Consider the following 17,813-nt stretch of genomic DNA (forward strand, 5'->3'; position numbering starts at 1 on the left):
CTTTCTATAAAGCTAGCATTACCCTGATCCCCAAACCAGGCAAAGACCCTTTCAAAAGGAGAATTTCAGACTAATATCCCTGATGAATATTGATGCCAAGATTCTCAACAAGATCCTTGCTAATAGGATCCGACACTACATTAAAAAGATTATCCACCTGGGACGCCTGGGTGGCTTAGTCGGTTAGCCGTCTGCCTTTGGCTCAAGTCATGATCCCAGGGTCCTGGGATCGAGCCCTATGTTGGGCTCTATGCTCAGCAGGGAGTCTGCTTCTCCCCCTCCCTCTGCTCTTCTACCTGCTTGTGCTTGCTCTCATTCTCTCTCTCTCTTTCAAATAAATAAATAATATTAAAAAAAAAAAAAGATTATCCACCATAACCAGCTGGGATTTACCCATAGGATGCAAGGGTGCTTCAACATTTGCAAATCAATAATGTGATAGAACAAATCAGTAAGAGAAGAGAAAAGAACCACATGGTCCCCCAATTTGATGCAGAAAAAGCATTTGACAAGATACAACATCCCTTCCTGATTAAAATGATTCAAAGTATAGGGATAGAGAGAACATTCCTCAACTTCATAAAATCTATTATGAAAAACACATAGCAAATATCATTCTCAATGGGGAAAAGCTGACAGCCTTCCCTTGGAGATCAGGAACACAAGGATGTCCACTCTTGACACTGTTGTTCAACACAGTACTAGAAGTCCTAGCAACAGCAATCAGACAACAAAGAGAAATAAAAGGTATTCATATTGGCATAGAAGAAGTCAAACTCTCTCTTCGAAGATGACATGATACTTTATATGGAAAACCCAAAAGACTCCACCCCAAACTACTAGAACTCTTACAGCAATTCAGTAATGTGGCAGGATACAAAATCAATGTACAGAAATCAGTTGCCTTCTTATACAGTAACAATGAAAATATAGAAAGGGAAATTAGAGAATTGATTCCATTTACTATAGCATTAAGAACCATAAGATACTTGGGAATAAACCTAATGAAAGAGGTAAATGATATGTACTTAAGGAACTACAGAACACTCATGAAATAAATCGAAGAAGACAAAAAAAGATGGAAGACCATTCCACGCTCTTAGATCAGAAGAATAAACATTGTTAAAATGTCTATACTGCCTAGAGTAGTCTGTACTTTCAATGGCATCCCAATCAACATTCTACTAGCATTTTTCAAAGAGCTGAAACAAACAATCCTAAAATTTGTATGGAACCAGAAGAGACCCCAAATTGCTAAGGAGATGTTGAAAAAGAGAAAGAAAATTGGGGGCATCATGTTGCCTGTTTCAAGCTTTACTATAAAGCTGTGATCACCAAGACAGCACGGTACTGGCACAAAAACAGACACATAGACCCAGTGGAACAGAGTAGAGAGCCCAGATATGGACCCTCAACACTATGGTAAACTAATCTTTGACAAAGTAGGAAAAAAAAAAAACAGTGGGAAAAAAAATCAGTCTCTTCAATAAATGATGCAAGGAAAATTGGATAGCTATGTATAGAAGAATGAAACTCAAATGTTCTCTTACACCATACACAAGGATGAACCCAAAGTGGATAAAAAACCTCAAGTGAGGCAGGAATCTATCAAAATCATAGAGGAGAACATGGGCAGTAACCTCTTTGACTTCAGCCACAGCACGTCTTCTTTCAAGACATGTCTCCAAAGGCAAAGGAAACAAAACTGAAAATGAACGTTGGGGACTTAATCAAGATCAAAAGCTTCTGCCCAGCAAAGGAAACAGTCAACAAAAAAAAGAGGCAACGCAAGGAATGGGAGAAGATATTCGCAAATGACAGGACAGACAAAGGGCTGATATCCAAGATCTCTAAAGAACTCCTCAATCTCAACACACACAAAACAGATAATCATGTAAGAAAATGGGCAGAAGACATGGACAGACACTTCTCCAAAGAAGATATACGAATGGCTAAAAGACACGGGAAAAAATGTTCATCATCATTGGTCACCAGGGAGTTTCAAATCAAAACCCCTTTAAATACCACCTTACACCAGTTAGAATGGCCAAAATCAACAAGACAGTAAACAAATGTTGGAAAGGATGTGGAGAAAGGGGAACTCTCTTACACTGTTGGGGAAATGCAAGTTGGTGCAGCCACTTTGGAAAACGTATGGAGATTTCCTTAAGAAATCAAAAATAGAGCTACCCTAGGACCCTGCAATTGCACTACTGAGTATTTATCCCCAAAGATACAGACATAGTGAACAGAAGGGCCATCTGTACCCCAATATCCATAGCAGCAATGACCATAATCACCAAACTGTAGAAAGAGCCAAGGTGCCCTTCAAAAGACAAATGGATAAAGAAGATATGGTCCATATATACACTGAATTATGCTTCCATCAGAAAGGATGAATACTGCCCCCCCCTTTATATCAACATAGACAGGACTCTAGGAGATTATGCTAAGTGAAATAAGTCAAGAGAGAGTCAACTATCATATGGTTTTACACTTGTGGAGCATAAGGAATAACATGGAGGACATTGGGAGATGGAGAGGAGAAGTGAGTTGGGGGAAATCAGAAGGGGAGACAAACCATGAGAAACTATGGACTCTGAGAAACAAACAGGGTTTTGGAGGGGAGAGGGTGAGGTGTTGGGTGAGCCTGGTGGTGGGTATTAAGGAGAGCACATATTGCATGGAGAACTGGGTGTGGTGCATAAACAATGAGTGTTGGAACATTGAAAAAAAATTAAATTAAATTAAACTTAAAAAGAAGGTGAAAATAACTATTGAAAGATATGAATTTAGTGCCTTTGCATTACATGTAAAGTGACTAGTGTATGTTGTCTTTGCTCCTTTCTGGTCTGTTACTTTTAGTCTCTCTCTTTGCTTAGAGGACCCCTTTTAATACTTCTTGTAGGGTTGGTTGGTTGATCACAAATTCTTTAGACTTTGTTTGTCGTGGAAGCTTTTTATCACTCCTTCTATTTTGATGACATCCTAGCTGGGTAAAGTATTCTTGGCTGCACATTTTTTTTTTTCATTTTATACCCTCAATATATTATGCTAGTCCTTTCTGCCCTGCCAGGTCTCTGTGGATAGGTCTCCTGCTAATCTAATATTTCTACCTTCGGAGTTTACAGACCTCTTTTCTCTGAGCTGCTTTCAGGATTTTCTCTTTGTTTCTGAGATTTGCAATTTTCACTATTATATGCTAGAGTGTTGATCTTTCTTTTTTTTTTTAAATCCTGGATTTTGATGCCTGTTTCCTTCCCCAGATTAGGGACATTCTCTGCTATAATTTCCTCCAATTTACAGTCTGTCCCCCCCCCCTTTCTTTCTTGTTCTGGGATCCCAACTATTCTAACCTCGTTTCCTGTTATGGTGTCAAGTATTTCTCGAATACTCCCTTCATGCTTCAGTAGTTGTTTATCTCTTTTTTCTCAACTTCTTTATTCTCCATCATTTGGTCTTCTATATCACTCATTCTCTCTTCTGCCTCATTTTTCCTAGCAGTTAGTGCCTCCATTTTTAAAAAATTTATTTATTTTTTTCAGCATAACAGTATTCATTGATTTTGCACCACACCCAGTGCTCCATGCAATCCGTGCCCTCTCTAATACCCACCACCTGGTTCCCCCAACCTCCCACCCCCCCATCCCTTCTAAACTCTCAGGTTGTTTTTCAGAGTCCATAGTTTCTCATGGTTCACCTCCCCTTCCAATTTCCCTCAACTCCCTTCTCCTCTCCATCTCCCCATGTCCTCCATGCTATTTGTTATGCTCCACAAATGATAATTGACTCTCTCTGCTTGACTTATTTCACTCAGCATAATCTCTTCCAGTCCCATCCATGTTGCTACAAAAGTTGGGTGTTCATCCTTTCTGATGGAGGCATAATACTCCATAGTGTATATGGACCACATCTTCCTTATCCATTCGTCTGTTGAAGGGCATCTTGGTTCTTTCCACAGTTTGGCGACCATGGCCATTGCTGCTATAAACATTGGGGTACAGATGGCCCCTCTTTTCACTACATCTGTATCTTTGGGGTAAATGCCCAGTAGTGCAATTGCAGGGTCATAGGGAAGTTCTATTTTTTAATTTCTTGAGGAATCTCCATACTGTTCTCCCACTGTTCTCCCAAGTGGCTGCACCAACTTGCATTCCCATCAACAGTGTAAGAGGGTTCCCCTTTCAACATATCCTCTCCAACACACGTTGTTTCCTTGCTAATTTTGGCCATTTGGCTTTCTGGTGTAAGGTGGTATCTCAATGTGGTTTTAATTTAAATCTCCCTGATGGCTAGGGATGATGAACATTTTTTTCATGTGCCTCCATTTTTTATTGCATCTCATTAATAGCCTTTATTATTTTGACTTGATGAGATTTTTAGTTCTTTTATTTTTCCAGAAAGGAATTCTCTAGTGTCTTCTATCTTTTTCAAAGCCCAGCTTGTATCTTTATAATCATTATTCTCAAGTCTAGTTCTAACATTTATTTATGTCCCTACTTATTAGATCCCTGGTAGTCAGAATGTCCTCTTGTTCTCTTTTTGAGGTGAGTTTTAATGTCTTGCCATTCTATCCAGAGTAGAATAGATGAATGAGAGAACCAAACACTAAAATGGCAGCAATAATCCCATACAATAAAAGGATAAAGTGTAACTGTAAAAATGGAAATTAAAAGACAAGGAAAAAAAAAATAGAAAAACAACAACAACAAAGGCCAGTATATAAACAGACAGGTGAACAGAACAGAGCAATACACTATCTCCTCAATGAGTGTGTTTTGATCAGTTTGTCAGAAGAAACTACATCTCAAAACTGTAAAGAAAGAAAAACTAATATATACAAAAATAAAATTAAATACATTGAAAGTATAGAATATAACTGTAAAGATTAAAAAAACTATAAAGATGAAAAAACAACAAAAAATGAAAAAGGAAAAAAATGACCAAAAAAAGAGAGAATATGATCTGACAGATGAATAGAACAGAGTCATAAACTAGATTTTGGGTGTATTTTGTTCTGTTAGAATAAGCTGCATCCCAAAATTGTAAAGAATGAAAAACATATATATACACACAAAAATGAAGGGATAGAATGAAATAGTAAGAATGAAAATTTAAAAAGATTTTTAAACAAAATGAGTTGATAAAATAAGAAATTAGTTGAAAAAGGAAAGAAAAAATAACACCTATCCTCCTGAAGCTGTTTCAAAAAATTGAAGCAGAAGGAAAACTTCCAGATTCTTTTTATGAAGCCAGCATTACCCTGATCCCCAAACCAGGTGAAGACCACATCAAAAAAGGAGAATTTCAGACCAATATCCCCGATGAATATGGATGCTAAGATTCTCAACAAGATCCTAGCAAACAGGATCCAACAGCACATTAAAAAGATTATCCACCATGACCAGGTGGGATTCATCCCTGGGTTACAAGGATGGTTCAACATTCACAAATCAATAAATGTGATAGAACAAATCAATAAGAGAAGAGAAGAACCACATGGCCCTCTCAGTTGATGCAGAAAAAGCATTTGACAAAATCCAGCATCCATTTCTGATTAAAATGCTTCAAAGTATAGGGATAGAGGAAACATTCCTGAACTTCATAAAACCGATCTATGAAAGACCCACAGCAAATATCATCCTCAATGGGAAAAAGCTCACAGCCTTCCCATTGAAATCAGGAATACGACAAGGATGCCCACTCTCACCACTCTCGTTCAACATAGTATTAGAAGTCCTAGCAACAGCAATCAGACAACAAAGAGAAATAAAAGGTATCCAAATTGGCAATGAAGAAGTCAAACTCTCTCTCTTTGAAGATGACATGATACTTTATATGGAAAACCCAAAAGACTCCACCCTCAAACTAATACAACTCATTCAGCAGTTCAGTAACATGGCAGGATACAAAGTCAATGTACAGAAATCAGTTGCTTTCTTATACACTAACAATGAAAATATGGAAAGGGAAATTAGAGAATCAATTCCATTTACTATAGCACCAAGAACCATAAAATACCTGGGAATAAACCTAACCAAAGAGGTAAAGGATCTGTACTCAAGGAACTACAGAACACTCATGAAAGAAATTGAAGAAGACACAAAAAGATGGAAGACCATTCCATGCTCTTAGATAGGAAGAATAAACATTGTTAAAATGTCTACACTGCCTAGAGCAATCTATACGTTTAATGCCATTCCAATCAAAATTCCACCGTATTTTTCAAAGAGCTGGAGCAAATGATCCTAAAATTTGTATGAAATCAGAAGAGACCCCTAATTGCTAAGGAGATGTTGAAAAACAAAAAGAAAACTGGCGTCATCACGTTACCTGATTTCAAGCTTTACTAGAAAGCTGTGATCCCCAAGACAGCATGGTACTGGCACAAAAACAGACACATAGACCCAGTGGAACAGAGTAGAGAGCCCAGATATGGACCGTCAATTCTATGAGCAAATAATCTTTGACAAATCAAGAAAAAATATACAGTGGAAAAAAAAAAGACAGTCTCTTCAATAAATAGTGCTGGGAAAATTGGACAGCTATATGTAGAAGAATGAAACTCGACCATTCTCTTACACCATGCACAAAAATAAACTCAAAATGGTTAAAAGACCTCAACATGAGACAGGAATCCATCAGAATCCTAGAGAAGAACATGGGCAGTAACCTCTTCTATATCATCAGCAGCAACTTCTTTCAAGATATGTCTCCAAAGACAAAGGAAACAAAAGCGAAAATGAACTTTTGGGACTTCATCAAGATCAAAAGCTTCTGCACAGCAAAGGAAACAGTCAACAACAACAACAAAAAAAGAGGCAACCCACGGAATGGGAGAAGATATATATGCAAATGACAGTACAGACAAAAAGTTGATATCCAGGATCTATAAGGAACTTCTCAAACACAACACACACAAAACAGATAATCATATCAAAAAATGGGCAGAAGATATGAACAGACACTTCTCCAATGAAGACATGCAAAAGGCTATCAGACACATGAAAAACTGTTCATCATCACTAGCCATCAGGGAGATTCAAATTAAAACCACACTGAGATACCACCTTACACCAGAAAGCCAAATGGCCAAAATTAGCAAGACAGGAAACAACGTGTGTTAGAGAGGATGTGTTGAAAAGGGAACCCTCTTACACTGTTGATGGGAATGCAAGTTGGTGCAGCCACTTTGGAAAACAGTGTGGAGATTCCTCAAGAAATTAAAAAATAGAACTTCCCTATGACCCTGCAATTGCACTACTGGGCATTTACCCCAAAGATACAGATGTAGTGAAAAGAGGGGCCATCTGTACCCCAATGTTTATAGCAGCAATGGCCATGGTCGCCAAACTGTGGAAAGAACCAAGATGCCCTTCAACGGACGAATGGATAAGGAAGATGTGGTCCATATACACTATGGAGTATTATGCCTCCATCAGAAAGGATGAATACCCAACTTTTGTAGCAACATAGATGGGACTGGAAGAGATTATGCTGAGTGAAATAAGTCAAGCAGAGAGAGTCAATTATCATATGGTTTCACTTATTTGTGGAGCATAACAAATAGCAAGGAGGACAAGGGGAGATGGAGGGGAGAAGGGAGTTGAGGGAAATTGGAAGGGGAGGTGAACCATGAGGGACTATGGACTCTGAAAAACAATCTGAGGGTTTTGAAGGGGCGAGGGTTTGGGAAGTTGGGGGAGCCAGGTGGTGGGTATTAAGGAGTGCATGTATTGCATGGAGCACTGCGTGTGGTGCAAAAACAATGAATTCTGTAATGCTGAAAAGAAATTTTAAAAAACCAATTAATTAATTAAAGAAAAGGAAAAGGGAAAGAAAAAAATTAAATTTGAAAGACTAAAGAATCAATGGGAAAAAGGCAGGAGTTCTATGTTCTGTATTCCACTAGCAGTGGAGTTTTGCAGTTCTCATTCATGGGTAAACTTGGCTGGATGTTCTTACAGATCTTGGGAGGGGCCTATTGCATTAAATCTCAAGTATCTTTGCCTTAGGTGAAATTGTACCACCCTTGCCAGGGGCCCAAGCTAAGTAATCTGCTCTGATTTCTTCTCTGTGGCTTTTGTTCCCTGAATGTTTTAGAGGGTAAGAATAAAAATGATGGCCTTCCTATCTCCGGTCCCAGAGCTGAAAACTCAGGGCCCCACTCCTCAGTGCACTCCTAGAGAAAAGCAGGCCTGTCTTCTTGGTCTCTGGCTGCACTCTCTTCAAACCTTGCAGACTCTTGTGTTGCACTCTTGCACTGCTCCCCCCACCCCAAGGAAGGAAAGGAGGTCTCACTGTTTCTGCTGCTTTGTTGGGGCCCTGTTCGGAGAGCAGTTGCCTGAATGTGCCGCAGTTTGTGGGTTATGGCAACCCCAAGCTAAGAGCCCACTGCTGGGCTTCCCCACTCCTATACCTTTGAGCCCTGTCACCCTCAGGCACCACCAATCTTCCTTGACCCCAAGGATCCTGAGAGCACATTATTCCAGCCGGGCTTTTGCCCCCGCTTAAACATTTGAATGACTTCCCTCACCAGAGCACACTTCTAAAAGTTCTGATTTTGTGCTCTGCTACTATATCTCTTGTCAGTAGCCAGCTTATGGAGGCTCCCTGCCCCCATGGCTTATCTTCCCATATATCGCCTCAGATTCACTCCTTTGCATCTCCTCCCTTGAGGAAAGTGGTCACTTCACTATTTGTAGAGTTGCAGCTATTCTTTTCTTAGATCTCCTGTTGAGTTTAGAGGTGTTCAGAATTGATAGCTACCTAGCTGAATGCCTGGGACCAGATGAAATTAAGGTCTCCTACTCCTCCATCATCTTGGATTCAGTCCTCTTTTATGTTTTTATTAATTGTTTTATTTATTTGGGTGCTTCCATGTTGGGTTTATAAATATTAATTTTTTTTGTCTTCTTGTTGCATTGTCCCCTTTATTATAATATAGTGCCTTTCTTTGTGTCTTGTTGCAGTATTTCTTTTAAAGCCTAGCTTGTCAGACTTTACTGAACCTGGGTGGCTCAGTCAGTTAAGCATCTGCCTTTGGCTCAGGTCATGAACCATTATCCCGGGATCGAGTCCCATGTGGGGTTCCCTGCTCAGCAGAGAGCGTGTTTGTCCATTTCCTCCCTGTTCATGCTCTCTCTTACTATTTTTGTCTCTTTCTCTCAAGTAAATAAATAAGATCTTTTAAAAAGGCTTTTAAAAAGAAATAAAGATAATTTTAAAAAAATAATAAAGTCCAGTTTGTCAGATATAAGTATTGCTTCTCCGGCTTCCTGTTGATATTCATTTGTAGGTTAATTTTCTCCATCCCCTCACTTTCAATCTGCAGGGTTTTTTTTAATTTATTTTTTTTAAGATTTTATTTATTTGATAGAGGGAAAGACAGCAAGAGAGGAAATACAAGCAGGGGAAGTGGGAGAGGGAGTAGCAGATTCCCTGCTGAGCAGGGAGCCCAACGCCAGGCTCAATTGCAGGACCCTGGGACCATGACCTGAGCCGAAGGCAGACACTTAACAACTGTGCCACCCAGGTGTCCCTGCAGGTGTTTTAGGTTAAAATGAGTGTCTTATGGGCAGCATATAGATGGCTCGGTTTTGTTTGTTTGTTTTTAATCCATTCTGACATTCTATGTCTTTTGATTGGAGCATTTAGTCTATTTATACTCAAAGTAATTACTGATAGCTCTGTATTTATTGCTGTTTTGTTACTTGTTCTGTCATTGTTTCTGGAGATTTTTCTCTGTTCCTTTCTTGTCTTTGTTCCTTTTGGGCTCTCCTTTGTAATCAGAGTAACCTTTAATATTTTTTGCAAGGATTGGCTTAGTGGTTAAGAACTCCTTCAGTTTTTGTTTTTCTGGGAAACTCTTTTTCTCTCCTGTTCTGAATGAAAGTCTTGCTGGATAGACTGCTGCAGATTTTTCCCATTCAGCACTATGAATACCTCATACCACCCCCTCTGGCTTACCTCCCCCGCTAGCCTTTTAGGACATCCCTTATAAGAACTTCATTTGTTTTACTGCTTTTAAGAGTTTTTCTTTATCACTGTGTTTTGCAAATTTAATTACAATATGTCTTGCCAGCTTTAATTGATTTTGATGGGAGTTCTCTGTGCCTCCTGGATCTGCAGGTCTGTTTCTTTCTCCAGATTAAGGAAATTTTTAGTTATTATTTCTTCAAGTAAATTTTTTGGCCATTTTGCTCCCTCTTTTTCTTCTGGGATTCCTATAATAGGAATGTTATTACATTTGATGGAGACACTGAATTCCCTGGTCTATTTTCATGTTATATAATTCTCTTTCATCCAGTTTTATTATTTTCCATTATTTTGTCTTCTAGTTCACTAACCTGTTCCTCTGTTTCTTTCAACCTTCTGTTCATTGCATCATGCCTATTTCAGAAACTATTCATTGTAATCTTCATCTCTGATTCTTATTTTAATTCTTCTATCTAGTGGTAAGGGTCTCATTAATTTCTTCCATTCTTTTCTCAAGTCCAGTGAGTATCCTTAAGATCATTGCTTTAAATTCTCCATCAGGTATGTTACTTATATCTGTTTCACTTTGATCTCTGGCCATGACCTTATCTTGTTCTTGGATAATTTTCTCTGTCTTCTCACTTTGTCTAAGTCTGGGACTGCTTCTCTGTGTTAGAAAAGCCAGTTATGTCTCCTGTTCCTGAGAGTAATGGCCTAAGGTTATATAGGTTATGTAGTGCCCAGGGCCTGGCAGTTCCAGGGAGTATCTCCAGTGTGTTTTGCATGCACTGTTGTGTTCTGGCTACTTTGTCCTTTAGGCCAGTTCTCCACAAGATTTTCCTTCTCTGCTAGAGGAAGTGTTTCCTTTTTTTCTTTATTTTTTTTTTAATTTAAATTTATTTTTTTTCAGTGTTTCAAAATTCATTGTTTATGTACCACACCCAGTGCTCCATGCAATACATGCTCTCCATAGTACACACCACCAGGCCCGCCCAACCCCCCACCTCCCTCCCCTCCAAAATCCTTATTTTTCAGAGTCCAGTCTCTCATGGTTTGTCTCCCCCTCCAATTTCCCCTATCTCACTTCTCCTCTCCATCTCCTAATGTTGGAGGCAGTGGTTTCATCCCTGATGTGAATATAGTTTTAACTAGGTGTGCTCTAGGTTGCTTGTAAAATGAAATCTGTTACCACCTCCACAAACTGAGGCCCTACAAAACTCTCTGTTTGGGAAACATAGTGTGGGCAATTTTTTATGCTGGGAAGGGTCCCACCCACTGGGACTAAGGTGAGTGACCATGACTGAGAAGGACACAGCAGCACAAGGGTGTGGGGGTTAGCAGTTAGGCAGCTAGTGTCCACACTGCACTACTTCCCACAGGTGGCTCTGTGGTATGCTGGGGATGAGGAAGGGAAATGGCACTGGCCAGGCAGTTCCTTTGTTCTCAGAAAGGTATCTCTGTGAATGCTGCCTCTTACTGACATGGTCTAAGAGAAAATCTCCTTACTATGTGCCCCCAAGTGTTCTTCAGTTCACTGTTTCTGCACTGACCATCCCTGGGTTGTTGGCCTGCTTTCCATCCTGGAGCAGCACAGTGCCCTCTCCCAGCCAAGACTGCTGACCTTTAAAACTCCATGCTTTAAGCTCTGCAGGCTACAAGACCTCACAATATTCAGCACCTCTCACTTTTCAAGCCAATAGCTATGGGGTGATGTTCTCCTCTGCTTTCCCCCATATGCTCCTTTCTCTTGCCCTTCTGCATGACCACAGTTGTCTCCCCTCAGCAGCAGTCAGGATCCCTTTCTTCCCTAAATCATGTCTCCACACTTTCTACCTTCTTCCATGCGGCCTCTTCTCCTTAGTTGTGGAGGTTGTTCTGTCAGTCTTCTGTCAGGTTAACTTCTGGGGTATTTAAGATGAGCTCACAGTTATATAGTTGCATTTATGGGACAAGGTGAGCTTAGGGGCCTCCTACTTTCCTGCTATTTTCCTGTCTCTCAGCATTTTTCCACTAATTTTGTTTCAGAAGACTCTTAAGGATGAACTGGTCTTCTAATTCTAAATAAGTGGAAAATTATTTCCTTCCATGATGTCAGGAGAGCTACACTTTATTATCTTCAGCAGAATATCCCCTCCACACACACCCTCAATATATACAAAATATACCAGTCTTCTACTTCTGGCACAGATTTAGTAGGAGCCAGGCCAGACTACCAGAATACAGCCAGGCATGCACTCAGGCCAACCTGATGATCCACACTTTCAACACTTGTAAAACCTTCCTCATCATGGTCCCTATTTTCATTTTTGCATTACCCCCATACAATTTAACTTCAAAACAGAAATCAGAGTATTCTTTAAAGATGTAAGCTAGATCATGTTACTACTTTAGGCAAAATCTTGAATTCCATTTGAACTAAAGGTTAGAGTCTTTACAGTGGCCCAGGGGACCACATAGAACCTAATATCCCAGGCACTGTTCCACATAGACTCTTTGACATCTTTGAATAAATGAGAGTTGGACAGATTCAGCAGATTCTATTTTGAGAGTAGCACTATTAAGATCTGCCAATGAATTTGCTGTGGTAAGATCAGGGAAAGGGAACAATCAAATGTGGTAAATGACTCCTTGATTTTTGGCCTGAGCACCTAGGTAAATGATTATGTATTAACTTTTCATAAGAAAGACCAGAACTAATATACATATGTGGGGTTATAGGTAATAGGTAGGAATTCTATCACATACATTTGAAATTTTAGGAGCCTATTAGAAATCTAATAGAAGAGTAAGGTTATACAGTTGGTTATACAAACCTGGTAAGAGAAAACTAGGTGAGTGTGATTTCACGGAACCCCAGAAAAAAAATGTTGTATCAAAAAGGATGCAGTGGCAATCTATTTTTGATGCTACCAAGGTTGAGTAAAATTATGGTGAAGTTAAAAATGGATTAAACAAATGCAGGCTATTGGTGATCTTGGGAAGATGGTGTCATTTGGGTGGTAAATGGATTAAGGAGAGAATGGGAGGAGTTAAATGGAGGAGAGCTTATACAACTGATTTGATGGTAGAAAGGTAAGTCAGTTCCCCCTTTATTATATCCATTTTTATTGTGAACAAGGAATAAGTTTAACCTTCAAAGTGTATAATTTAGGGATTTAGTGGCAATATTTGCTATATCTAGAAGGCTGTACAACAATTACCACCATTGTGATTTTAGGACATTTTCAATATCTCTCACCCCCAAAAAACACCATATAATCATTAGCAGTCACTTTCCATCTTCTCCAACCCATCCCCTAACCTCCAACCCCTGGCAAGTACTAATTTACGTTTTATCTTTATGAGTTTGCCTATTCTGGACATTTCATGCAAATAAACTCATACAACATGCAGTCTTTTGTGTATGGTTTCTTTCAGCTGGTATTTTTTCAAGGTTCATCTATGTTATATATGTCAAGATTTAATTCTATTTTTTTAAAGTTTTTAATTATTTGAGAGTGACAGTGAGAGCGAGCACAAGTTGAGGGGGATAGGCCGGGAGAGACGGAGAAGCAGGCTCTCCACTGAGCAGGGAACCAGACATTGGGTTCATTCCCAGGACCCCAGGATCATGACTTGAGTTAAAGGCAGATGTTTAACAGACTGACCATCCAGATGCCCCTATTTCATTCTTTTTATGGCTGAATATTTTTCCACTATATGGTTTTACCACATTTTGTTTATTCATTCATCGGTATATAGACAATTGCAGTTGTTTCCACCTGTTAGCTATATGAGTAATGTTCATATAAACACCTATGTATGACTGTTTGTGTAGACATGTTTTCATTCCTTTGTTATACTTAGGAGTGGAATTGCTAGACCATACAGTAGTTGTAATTTTGGCAATTTGAGGAACTGCTAGACTGTTTTTGAAAAAGGCCATACAATTTTATATCCCTAACAGCATTGTACAAGGAATGTATATTTCTCCACATCCTTACCAACATCTATTGTCATCTGACTTTATGATTATAGTCATGCTACTGAGTAGGACATGGTATCTTACTGTGGTTTTGATGTGTATTTCCCAGATAACCAATAGTGTTAAACACCTTTTAACAGATTGTGTTTACTGACCATTTGTATATCTTTAAAGAAATGCATATTCAAATCATTTGTCCATTTACAAGACCAGTGCTCTAACCCCTGAGCTATGGAGGCTATTTGTCCATTTAAAAAATATATATTAACTCATTTACTATTCACAAGAGCTATAAGATATGGGTGGTACAATAGTCCCTAGTTTACACATAAGGAAACTAAAGCAGTGTTTCAGTACCCTGCTCAGGAATGCATAGCCACTAAATCCTGGTTTGAGGTTTAATGCTCGGAACTACAATGCTAAACCCCAGTGTACAGACTCCTGATTCTAAATTTTATCCAATCTTCTTCAGCAATATCTCTGTCTGCACCAACTCCATACTTCTACAATTGTATTTTCACATGTGTTTTAATTTCTAAAGAGAATTTTCTACCTTTCTTTTACTTCTGCATTTTCAGGATATTACTTTCTTTCTTTTTTTTTTTTTTTAAAGATTTTACTTATTTATTTGACAGACAGAGATTACAAGTAGGCAGAGAGGCATTCAGAGAGAGGAGGAAGCAGGCTCCCTGCTGAGCAGAGAGCCGGATGCAGGGCTCGATCCCAGGACCCTGGGATCATGACCTGAGCCGAAAGCAGAGGCTTTAACCCACTGAGCCACCCAGGCGCCCCCAGGATATTACTTTCTATTTTCTCTACCATTTGACCTATAGAATCAGCTTAACTTCCATAAATGATGATTAGGATTACATTTCTAAATTACCTTGGGGAGGATTTATATCTCAAAGGTAGTGTCTGTTAGGAAGAAGCTATGTATCTACATTTATTGGGTCTTTTATTGTTTCCAAACATATGAATCATATTTTTGTTAGATATCTTACAGTTTTGTTGTTGTTGAGAATAGGTTCCTTTTTCTGTTTCACTCTTTAACATATCGCTGATAATACATAGGAAAATATTCATTTTTTTATACTAATTGTGTATCTAACCATCATACTGAACTATTCATTGATTCTAGTAATTTTTTCCTGGATTTTCAAGATAGTTGTTTTCAAATAATTATATACCTGTGTCATCTGTCCATTTTTAAATTGTTATTCAACTTTTCTTGTTTTAAAAGATTTTTTTTAATTTTAAAAGTTTTACTTTAAAAGTTTTTTTTTATATTTTCTAGATCAAAGTTCCTTCCAAATATTCCCTTAGTATCCTTTCACTGTCTGTAGAATCTCTAGTGATGTCCACCCTTATTCTCGATATTGATATTATGTATCTTGTCTCTTTTATTTCCTGAGCAGTCCAACTATAGTTATATCTGTCTACTGATCTCAAAGCATTATCTTTTCGTTTCATCGATCTTTCTCCATTGTTTTTTACTTTTTATTTCTGTTTTGATCTTTATTATTTCATGCTTACTGTTCACTTTGGTCTTAATTTCCTTTACTTTGTTTCTCATGGTGGAAGGTCAATCACTTCAAACCTTTTTTTTTTGTAAATATAGGTTTGATGGTATAAATTTCCAAGGAAAATATCCCACTGATTCTTTTTTATGTTTCTATTTTCATGTAATTCAAAGTAATCTTGACTCCTTTGATTAATGGGTCATTTAAAAGTGCATTATTTAATCTTGTAATATGTGGGAATTTTCAAGGATCTTTACATTATTGATTCCCAGTTTGATTCCATTGCAGAGAACAGATTCTGTATGATTGGAATTTTTTTTTTAAATTTCTGAGATTGTAATATGGCACAAAATATGATCTATCTTGGTAAATGATTCCTACATACTTGAGAAAAATATGTATTCTACTCTTGTGTATAGGGTTTTATAAAGGTCAATCAGATCAAGTTGGTCATGAGTGTTGTTCAAGTCTTCAAGTTCATTTGTCTATTCCTCCTTGTGGTTCTATCAGTTTTTACCTCACTTTTTTTGAAGTACTGTTAATAGTTGCATAAATATTTAGGATTACATCCTTTTGATGAGTTGACTACTTAATCCTTACAAAATGACCATTGTAATCATTACAAAATGAAAATTTTACAATAGAAATAAAAATCATTTCATAAGAATTATGAAGGATTAAGTCTGGTAATACTCTCCTCTCTGAAAATGTCTTTGTCTAATGGCCACCTCAGTGTTCTTTTGACTACTTTTGGCCATGCTGTATCTTTTTCCTATCCTTCTAACATATTTCTGTCTTTATGTATGAAGCATACTTCTTGGAGGCAGCATATAGTTGGATCATGCCTTCAAATCCGATCTGATAATTTTACTGTTTTAATAGCAATGTTTACACTATTTACATTGAATGTGATTATTTATATGGTTAGGTTTGTTTTCTATTTATCTTTGTTAAATATGTTCTTTGTTCCCCCTTTCCTTTTATCCTACCACCTTTTGTATTTTTTTATGAATTTGCTGCTTTGTTGGGTTATTCATTATGTCTTTCTTTACTTATTTTATTGATTGCTTTATCTTGTTTATATTCAAGTGATAGTATAAACTTAAGCTCTACAAAAACTTTAATTTCTCCTCCATGACCTTTATGCTAATGTTGCATGCATCTTACTTATATGATTATAAATCCCACAGTATACTGTTACCATTATTTAAACAGTAAGTTATCATTTATTATTATTATTATTATTATTAAAGAGAAAGAGAGGGAAATAACAGATCAGGGGAGAGGGAGAAGCACAGCTGAGCAGGGAGCCTGACCTCGCTCTCAATCCCAGGACCCTGGCATCATGACTGGAGCCAAAGGCAGATGCCTAACTAACTGAACCACACTGGTGGCCCTAAACAGTAAGTTATCTTTTAAAGGATTTGAGTAGAAAAATATATATATATTTACCTATATAGTCACCAATTATATAGTTCTTTATTCCTTTGTGTGAATTTACATTTTGTGTTTGAGGACCTTCTTATAACATTTCTTACAGTATGTGTCCACTGGTAATGAATTCTTCTAGTTTTTGTATGTCTGAAAATAGCTTTACTTCACTGTTGTTGAAAAATATTTTAGCAGGACATATAATTCTAGGCTGACAAGTTTTTTTCATTACTGTAAATATGTTCCACTGTGTTCTCATTTGGATTATTCCCAATTAAAAAAAAAAATGTTTTCATTCTTATCTTTGTTGTTTTGTATGTGTCTTTTATTTTTGGTACTTGTAGGTTTTTCTTTTTTTTTTTTAAGATTTTATTTATTTATTTGAGAGACAGCGATTACAAGCAGGCAGAGAGGCAGGCAGAGAGAGGAGGAAGCAGGCTACCCATGGAGCAGAGAGCCCGATGTAGGGCTTGATCCCAGGACCTTGGGATCATGACCTGAGCCGAAGGCAGAAGCTTTAAACCACTGAGCCACCCAGGTGCCCCAAGGTTTTTCCTTTTTTACCACCATTTTTTTTTCAACAATTTAGTGATGATAGACCTTGCTGTAATTTTCTTCATGTTTCTTGCACTTGGGCTTCATTGAGCTTCTTGGATATGTGGGTTTATAAAGTTTGGAAAGGTTTTGAACATATTTCTTGAAAAAAATTTTCTGCTCCTCTCTCTCTTTTCTGGTAATTCTAGGCCACTTGAAGTTGTCCCACAACTCACTAATGCTCTTAATTCGGGAATTCCTTTTTCTCTGTGTGTTTTACTTTGGATAGTTCCTATTGCTATGCTTACAAACTCCTATCTTCTGTTACACCTAATTTGCTGTTAATCCCATCCACTATATTTTACATCCTAGACATTGTAGCTTTC

This window comes from Mustela nivalis (genome assembly GCF_964662115.1).
Source record: "Mustela nivalis genome assembly, chromosome: 11".
Taxonomy (NCBI): Eukaryota; Metazoa; Chordata; class Mammalia; order Carnivora; family Mustelidae; genus Mustela; species Mustela nivalis.